Raw genomic sequence first — 9,409 nt, 5'->3', positions numbered from 1 at the left:
GGAGTGTGCTTTGTTGCCCTATTGCTCATTTTCTCTGGCTTTACTTCTGCCCCTATACTCTTTCCTACTGCTGGAGTAAGCAAAAACGATAGTGCAGAACCATGACTTGAGTAGACATCCAAATGAAAAATGAGATTTCAGGCTCAATTTCTTGCAGGCACCCCACAATCATTACAAATATTTCCCTTGAAATAATTCATTGGATTATGTATAAGGAGCACTGAGATAGAGTAAAAGGAAAAGGCACAGAACCCTTTCTGAGGCTGAAGATTTACAATTCAATAGTTCCCTGGAGATTAGTGAGTAGAGTGGTAAGTGGGGTAGCAGAATAAATTTGCCTCTCAATGATTGGCATGTACCAATCATCTGTATGTCTCATAATTTTCACCTATTTTGTCTCTAACTTTGCAGCCAAGTAGACAATCATGAGACAACAAAAAAGCTCCACTTAGTATCCTAGTACATACAACTCTGAAAGATAGGCATTGCTGTGCCTTAGGAAGGTAGATTGCAAATAATAATTACTGTTACTTTTTGAGGGCAGGAGAATTTCCATCACCTCACAGAGTGCTTGGCATATATAGGGCCCCATAAATATTTATTAAATGACTACATAATGTGAATGAATAGTTCAAAGTCATGCTTAGGAAATGGTGAACTGGAGTTCAAATCCATTTCTTTTTTACCATCAATATCTCTCTAAACAAAATGTCATCCTAACACTAATGCTGATTATAGCCATAGTACAGTGTTATATAAGAGTTCCTTCAATATAACTCAGTCATACCTTTCAGTGAAATACCTGATTTCTCTCCCCATATTGGAATCCAGTCCTGGGATGGTTCCATACACATGTGAAACCAATTAGCAGGTCCTAAGCCCAGGTGCTAAGCTTACCATGCCTGGGCTTGATGTTCTCTATTTTGCAGTGGCTTATGGTTGGTGAAATCTCTCCATGGCAAAATCCCTAACATTCACAAGTATCATTTTCCCCTGAGCTTTTCTATTTTCAGTTGCTTAATAAACAATAAAGATTTGTGTGAAATTTATCATCTGTTAATTGCCATAGGTTCTCAAATTCAGTCATTTTAAGTCATATTCAGTCATATAAAGTCTCTGTTTTAGAGACTTTAAACAAAAAATATTGGATGGATGGGTGGATGGATGGATGGTCATATGAATGGAATGAAATGGACTAAATACCCACATTTCAGGGAATTGATACCATGTGAATCCACCTTGATTAATGGCAATTTCATAAGCCAAAAAAGCAACTGAGTCTTAGAAACTTGGAGAACTATTCAAATAGCTTTAAAACAAAAAGCTGTACCATATAGAAACACAAGGGATATGTGAATAACTCAGTTAAAGATTTTATTTGAAAACTGGTCAGGCACAGTGGCTCTCATCTGTAATCCCAGCACTTTGGGAGGCCAAGGCAGGTGGATCACTTGAGGTCAACAGTTTGAGACCAGCCTGGCCAATATGGCAAAACCTGTCTCTACTGAAAAAAACAAAAATCAGCCAGGCATGGTGGCATATGCCTATAGTCCCAGCTACTTGTCTCTAACTTTGCAGCCAAGTAGACAATTATGAGACAACAAAAAAAGCTCCACTTAGTATCCTATTACATACAATTCTGAAAGATAGGCATTGCTGTGCCTTAGGAAGGTAGATTGCAAATAATAATTGCTGTTACTTTTTGAGGGAAGGAGAATTTCCATCACCTCACAGATGCTTGGCATATATAGGGCTCAAGAAATATTTATTAAATGAGGCAGGAGAATTGCTTGAACCTGGGAGATGGAGGTTGCAGTGAGCCAAGATCGTGCCATTGCATTCCAGCCTGGGTGAAAAAGCAAGACTTTTATTTAAAAACAGACACATGATTCTTCCCAGTATTATTATAGAGGAAAAAAGATGGTAAATATTTAATTTTAGAGCTGGGTCAAGTTGGAGACACCAGGGATTTAAGAAAACTTAGAGGAAAGTGTTGGAGAGACATCTTGTACATCAAAGAGAAGAGTCAAATTTTCTCTCAACATTACCTGTGCTAGCTGAATTTCAGGTAACTTTTGCCACCCTTGCTGAAGCTAAAGCAGAGGGCTAATGAGGTAGACTCTTCCTGAGCAAATGGACAAGGTTGCTGACTGTTTTCCTCGGGCTCCACTTCAAAGATTCATGGCTTGAGTCTCTGAGATGCAAAACAAATGCAAGCAGAAGGAATGTATTTGCATTTGGCTTTGGAGAGCAAGATTACAGGTGCCCAAAGAAGTATAGTGACCTCCAGAAATAATTTTTCAACTGATCAAGAGATTGAGAAATTCAGGGAAACAGTTTGCAGGCTTGCTTTAGGAGGCTAGAGGAGCACAGAAAGGCGGTAACAACTCAGCACCACACAGTGTCCCCTTCCGAGGCAGGAGAGAGGCCTTGCTTGTCTATTCTTGGCACTGATCAGACTCTCTTATAAGTTTCTGGCAACCTCCCAGAGAGAACGGCGTGTTCCCTGCTGAGTGTATAAAGGGCTTGGAAAACATTTTTGTGTGTGCAACCCCGTGGGCAGGGCCTGGCTTAGTTGCTGTTTGTTGCATACTTCCTCTCTGGAGTGTCAGGGGGAAGTCTTTGCCCTTTAGACCTGCTGTGCAAGTCTTCAGAATCTGAGCTAGTCCCAGGTTCAGTCTGGGTACATTGCTGTGTTTCCATCATCAGTGCAGAGATACATTTTTAGGGAACCTGAATGTTCTGTAAACCATGGTCCATAAAGTATTCTGTTGCAGGGTGTAAATATAGGTTGGGTTCCAGCTAAACTCCTATTATGGTCACGAAGCATTTCTTTGGAAACTTGCACCTGTTTTCCCCAGTGAGACTTGGCTAGACATGATTACTCACACTGTGGGAGCTAAGATAACACAGATTAACACCAGTGCTCCTTGCTGCCATCTTGGAGCTAGTGACTCACTCCCTGTTCCTCAAACTCCCTTTTCAGAAGAGTGAAATTAGAGCAGAGGGAAGGATTAGTCAGCTTGGCATGAGAAACCCCTAAGAGAGCGCCTGGGGTTTCCAGTAAACAGAAAAGGGGTTTTTAGAGAAACTGTGAGCTCCTAGACCCTCTGGCCAGGTAACCTAGGTCCACCTGTCTTAGATTCTAATAACAAACAGCAACCAAAATATTGTAGAGTATCTTAATAACAGATTATAAGATTTCATCATTACAGATGAAATCTTACCTGTTCTTGTGAACAAGGTAAGTCAATTTTAAAAATGGAGTCTCCCATGGAACTCTCTGGAATTGAATCTAGTGAAATTCCTCCATCTTCCAGTATTTCAGGCACTTTATCTAACCATTTTCTTAATATTGTCTTACACTATAGTTACCAAGTGCACTCTCTTTCTATATCCCCATCTTCCTATAACTCTCTCCTAAGTGTCAGGGATTTAGTAGACATCCCCATCCTGCTATCCCATAAGCCCCTCAAAATTAACATGTCCAAAATTAATTTTGTCATAAGAAACAGGATAGTATAATGGTTTACAAACAAAGCAAAACACACAGGCATTGGTATAGACATGACTGAATATGAATCCTGCCTCCCTCTTTAATTACCTGTGAGATCCTAGGCAATTGAACAACCTATCTATGCTACAGTTTGATCATCTATAAAATGAAAATAATAGTATTTTCCTTATAGGGTTATAGTGAGAATTAAATAAATTAAAACATGTAAGGGAATTAGCATCATTATATTTTCCATGTCAGGTTTGCTATAAATAAGAGTTAAAAAATGAATGAAGTGACACAGTTAATGCTTAATCTAATACTTAGTCAAGCTACTGGTAACAAAAAACTCAAACATGAAATACAGAATTTGAGAAGTCCATTAGCAGCAATTTTGATAATTAGTAACTAGGCCTTGATTAACATAACTTTTCCAGTCCTCATTTCCTCGTAGTCATAATAAGGATGGCATCAATAGCCACCAACTGTGGGGTATGGCCTATGTGTTAGGCACCCTTGATGAGTACTTTATAAACATTATAAATAATGACACAAAAGTTTAATAATCATTTTGGAATCCTCACTGATAGATGATTTAATATTCATTCATAAAACAGTACACACTGAGTGACTACAAAATGCTAGGAGTTGAGATACAAAGGGAACAAATGCTAAACTATTCCAACAGACAATTCACCAAAGAAAATACACAAATGGCAAATGAGCAAGTGAAAAGCTGTTTAATATCATTAGCCCTCAGGGAAATGCAAATGAAAAGTACAGACATCACTATTCACCTATCAGAATGGCTACAATTAAAAAGACTTACATCACCAACTATTGACAAGAATGACAGTAACCAGAACTCTCATACATTGCTGGTAGAAGTGAACAAATGTACATTACTTTGGAAACAGTTTGGTACTTTCTTGTAAAATTAAAGTGGCTGAACTGGATTTCACTTCTAGACATTTGCCAGAGGGAAATGGAAACATGCCCACAAAAAGACTTGAGCAAAAATGTTTACAGCATATTTGTCCATTGTATTTGTCAAGGTTCTTCAAATAAACAGAACCAGTAAGTTACATATACACAGAAAGAGAGAAAAAACTATGTTAAGAAATTGGCTCGTATGATTACAGGGACCAGCAAGTTTGAAATCTGCAGGGAAAGCCAGCAGGATGGAGACCCAGGGAAGAGTTAATGTTTCAGTCATGAATCTGAAGACAGCCTGGAGGCAGATTTCCCACTTTTTCAGGGAACCTCAGTCTTTTTCTTGTAAGGCATTTAACTGATGAACCCATATTATGGAGGGCAATCTACTTTACTCAAAACCTATTAACTTAAGTGTTTATCACTTCTAAAAAATATTTCCACAACAACATCTAGATGGATGTTTGACCAAATATCTGGATACATATAGCCTAGCCAAGTTAACACACAAAACTAACCCTCACATCCATTATTACCCCAAACTGGAAATAACCCAAATCTTCATCGCTAGGAGAATGGGTAAATATTTATTTTGGTGTATTCATAGGATGAAACACTATTAAGCAATAAAGAAGTATAAACTACTAATATATGCAAAATATAGATGAATCTCCAAAATATTATGTTAAGAGAATAAAGCCAAACACATAAGAATATATGCTGTATAGTTCTGTTTTTGTGAAATTCAAAACCAGGTAAATATAACCCATGGTGATAGAAACAGTACAGTGGTTGCTTGTGGGAGATGGGGATTTACTAGAAAGAGGCAAAAGAAAACATGAAGATATTCTGGGGTAATAAATGTATTATTTACCTTGATTAGAGTGTTGATTACAAGAATATATACACTTGTAAACATTCATATAATTATCCATTTTAAAGTTGCATATTTTGCTATTGATAAATTTTACCTTGATCTTTTTTTAAAAAATGGGAGAGGTTACAGTTCTTTCCTTTAAGGAGTTTATAGCCTGGTGGTAGAGACTGGCAGACAGGCATTTACAACAGAGTATAAGTGAGGTACTTAACCTAATTCGCTTATTAAAGCTTTTAAAAGGGGACATGGGAAATGGGCATGGTATTTTTGAAAGCACCACAGGTATCCTAATGTGCAGACTCATCAGTGTCCCAGTGAAGGCCAGGACTTTGCCATTATTCACCTTTGAATCCACAGCAGGTACAGAGTCCAGCTCAATAAATATTTGTTGAATAAATGGCAAAATTCTATGCTTCTCCTGACCAAAAAAAAAACCAAAAGTGTGATTCTGTGCCAGCAACCCTGCCTTCTAATTCCATCCAGCTTTTTATTTATGTAATTCGAGACAAAGAGCCTGGGAGAGGATTGAGAATGAAATCCAGGGATGATAAATACGTTTCAACTTGCCTATCAACTCTAAGCAATCGGAAGTAACAGTCAATACACTGTACTAAGAACTCTGTGCCTGGGTGTGGGCTCAAAAAAAGAGAATATCTTGGTTGGCTAATATTGTCTGCCGTAGGTATAAAAAATAACACAGCTCATTTTGCCATCCCTGAAGAGCTCAAATTCAACAGCCGTATAATGTCTAAATAAGAAACAGACACAACATATGTTGAGTCAACCTGGTTCCAACACGAAAAAAAATTTTAAGAACTGTTGGAAACCAAATCAAATATCTACACAATGAGAAGAGAGGGCCTATATTAGTTTATTTAGAGGTGGCCCATGTCTACAAATGGGTAGATTTCCTTGAGTGGGCTGCAATTGGCATATCATTGAATATCTATTCATATGCTCACATGTTTTTGTTACATATGTGTGTGTCTAATCTTTTCTGGAATATCCAGGGTCTACAAGTAAGTCACTTACAGAACTCTAGAATTCAAGCAGGGTGGGACTACAATAGTAACTACAATTTATTAAATGTTAACCATGTACCTGACATTGTACTAAACAATTATTGTGCCTAGTTACAAAGGTGGGATCTGGGCCTCAGAAAATATTAGTGGCAGGGAGGAATTCCAACTCTGGCATATCTGACTCTGTGCATTAGTCTGTATGGCTACCTATTCAGTATGTTATCTGAATAAGTAATTATTTTATGATTTTCCAGAAGGGAGCACCTCTGTGACCATACTGGTGGATCTGTCTGACTATGTGCAAAAGTGCATGGGACACCTGTAACCCAAATGGCATGATTAGGCTTCTCTGGCATTGCCTGGGGTGGGCAGAAACATGCATGTCTCATTTTGGAGGCTTTTCTCCTGCCTCTTTGGTAGTATTTGAAACTAGCTTGGCCCTGATCTCTCACCTGTAATCTATTGCTAGAAAGACAACAAACGCCATTCCAGCCAGTTGTTGACAGTCCCTAAGAATATATCAACATGTACTCTACATAAGTACATGCTAACATTGAGATCCTAGCCATGAAGAGACAAAACAAAAACAAAACAATACCATACCCAGGAATGAGAACAAGAGACACTAAGGGAAGGGAGAAAAGGAGAGAATGGAAAAGAGGGAGGAAAAAAAGGGAAGAAGAAAGAAAGAGGGAAATGCAATGAATGGAATTACTAATGAAATTGTCTACTTCAGTGCCACACAGAGAGAAACTAACTGCAATGTTTTTTTCCTTCCAGATTATGTAACCACAGGACAGAAACCTATGGTTCTAAAATCATTTCCTGATACCCAGATCACTTTCCAATGAAAGGAAGAGCAAAATTTTTGAAACTGTAACCAGGAGATTAAAGAAAGTTACCATAGAATACCTTTTTACCTTCCTTGAGCTTTCGGGTTTAATTTTCTTTAAGACTGTGTTTAGAAATGAAAGCTATCTGTAATTCCATGGCTGTGATTCACCTTAAGGACAAAGTTCTCCTGCAGTGCCTCCTTCAGGCCAAACTGCCAGGAGCAATGAACCCTTAAAACAGCTTGGGACAGTTTGTTTCAGAGACTGAGTCTGTACCACAGAAAAATCATTATAGTTAAAATGTAATAAAAAGAAAAAACAAAACAAACACTAAAAGCTGGGTCTTTGACCTGTGCACGTAAATGTCTTAGAAATTGCCATATCTGGCTGGGCACAGTGGCTCATGACTATAATCCCAGCACTTTGGGAGGCTGAGACAGGTAGATCACAGGAGTTTGAGACCAGACTGGTCAACATGGTGAAAGCCCCTGTCTACCAAAAAATACAAAAATTAGCTGGGCATGATGGCACGCACCTGTAATCCCAGCTACTCATGTGGCTGAGATGACAGAATCACCTGAACCTAGGAGGCGGAGTTTGCAGCGAGCCAAGATTGTGCCACTGCCTCCAACCTGCATGACAGAGTGAGACCCCATCTCAAAAAAAATAAATTCCCAAAAGAGTACTGAATATCAAGTAGTTAATCACCATTACCCAAATAAAGAAATTGACACGAGTTAAAAAACTGACCCAAGTTCACACAGATATTAAATGGAAAAATCAAGATTAAAATTCAAGCCATTGAATTCCAAAATCCATACATTTTTCTTTGTGCCACACTGCAGTGCTAATTGGAGTAAATAATTTTCAGCTTCTTTGTATTTTTGCCATAGAATTACCCAGAGGTTGCTTAGAAACAATTTGCTGATGTCTGAGTTTTCTTTGATGGATCATCCTAAGAGACCTTTTGTTGTCCATCTGACTTCAGCAGTATTTGGAGTCCTGGGGTCCCTGAAGGACTGTAATGATGTCAGTGCTTCAGTGAATAATTCATCACTTGAACACTGCCATGTTGAGAACTATAAGCAGTCCTAAACCTCCAAATTTTGCTCTGTTCTGTCATTTTCTGATGCCCTGCAAGAAACATTCCTTTCTTCTTTTAATGCAATTTTAAAATCTTTAGCTTTTGATAAAAAGAAAATGTAAGGCTATAATCCCCTTTTTTGCTCAATAGTAAATTATTCCATATGATTGGAGTGTTTTACATGAGAAGGAAGGGTTAATTAGTGTCATTTTTACATATTTTTTCAGATCTAAAGGATCAGAATTGTATATGGGGGTGGCATGGAAGAAAAGAGTAATGATAAAGGCAATTACCTGGCCTTAAATATCACAATAATACTCTGAAAATGATGAAATACCCTGTAAATGTTACATGATTGTACCATAATTGTTATTGCTGGAAAAATTATAAGGTTGGAAGAAGTATAATTATGATGATAATAATATTCATTGATTCCCCATGGTGCTTCCCCACTCTGAGACATTTCAGAATTTCATCCCACTCAGCCCTTCCAACCTTATCCTCTGCTCCCCACACACAGCAAATGTTCATCTACATCTGTCAAGTTACTCTGACAGTGGTGAATACTCACTGTATACTCCAACTCTCACCCCTTTTTTAGAGATAGTCACTTTTAAATCCCCAACCCCGCCCGCCAAACCCCAGGGCCTTACTGTTACCCAATTACCTAAACCCCACCCCTCTTCAGGTCACAGATCAAGTCCACCTGCCTTCCCAGGTCCACTGTGGCTTCCATCTGTCCTCAACTCGAATAGCACCTACCATCCAGACCACTGCCCAGGCTGTCTCCAACTTGTCACAGTGTTTTTTGTGTGTGCATCAGTCAGATCCTAGAGGAAGTGGAGGACACACTCAATACAGGTAATTGAGGAGAATCTAATCAAGGGCTCTCCGTGGAAGTGTAGGTAGTGTAGAGGAAGCAAGCAAGGCATGATGAAGCACCCCGCGTGAGGGGCGCAGGCAACTCAGTGGAAGCTGTGACTACCCCTGGTCTGAGAAAGCAAGTGGAGGAAGCAGCTACTATAACCCAGGGAGAATAGGAGTTTAAAGTGGCTCCTGACAGGAGGTGTGGCCTTGGTAAAGGAATTCACCCACCAGCAAGAAGTGACTAAGAAGGGAGGGAGCCAGGAAGGGCCCCAGTATTCTGCTGATCTTCCCATGGAC

The sequence above is a fragment of the Cebus imitator genome, unplaced genomic scaffold, assembly GCF_001604975.1.
Source record: "Cebus imitator isolate Cc_AM_T3 unplaced genomic scaffold, Cebus_imitator-1.0 Scaffold37, whole genome shotgun sequence".
Classification (NCBI taxonomy): Eukaryota; Metazoa; Chordata; class Mammalia; order Primates; family Cebidae; genus Cebus; species Cebus imitator.
This window is presented reverse-complemented; position numbering follows the sequence as displayed.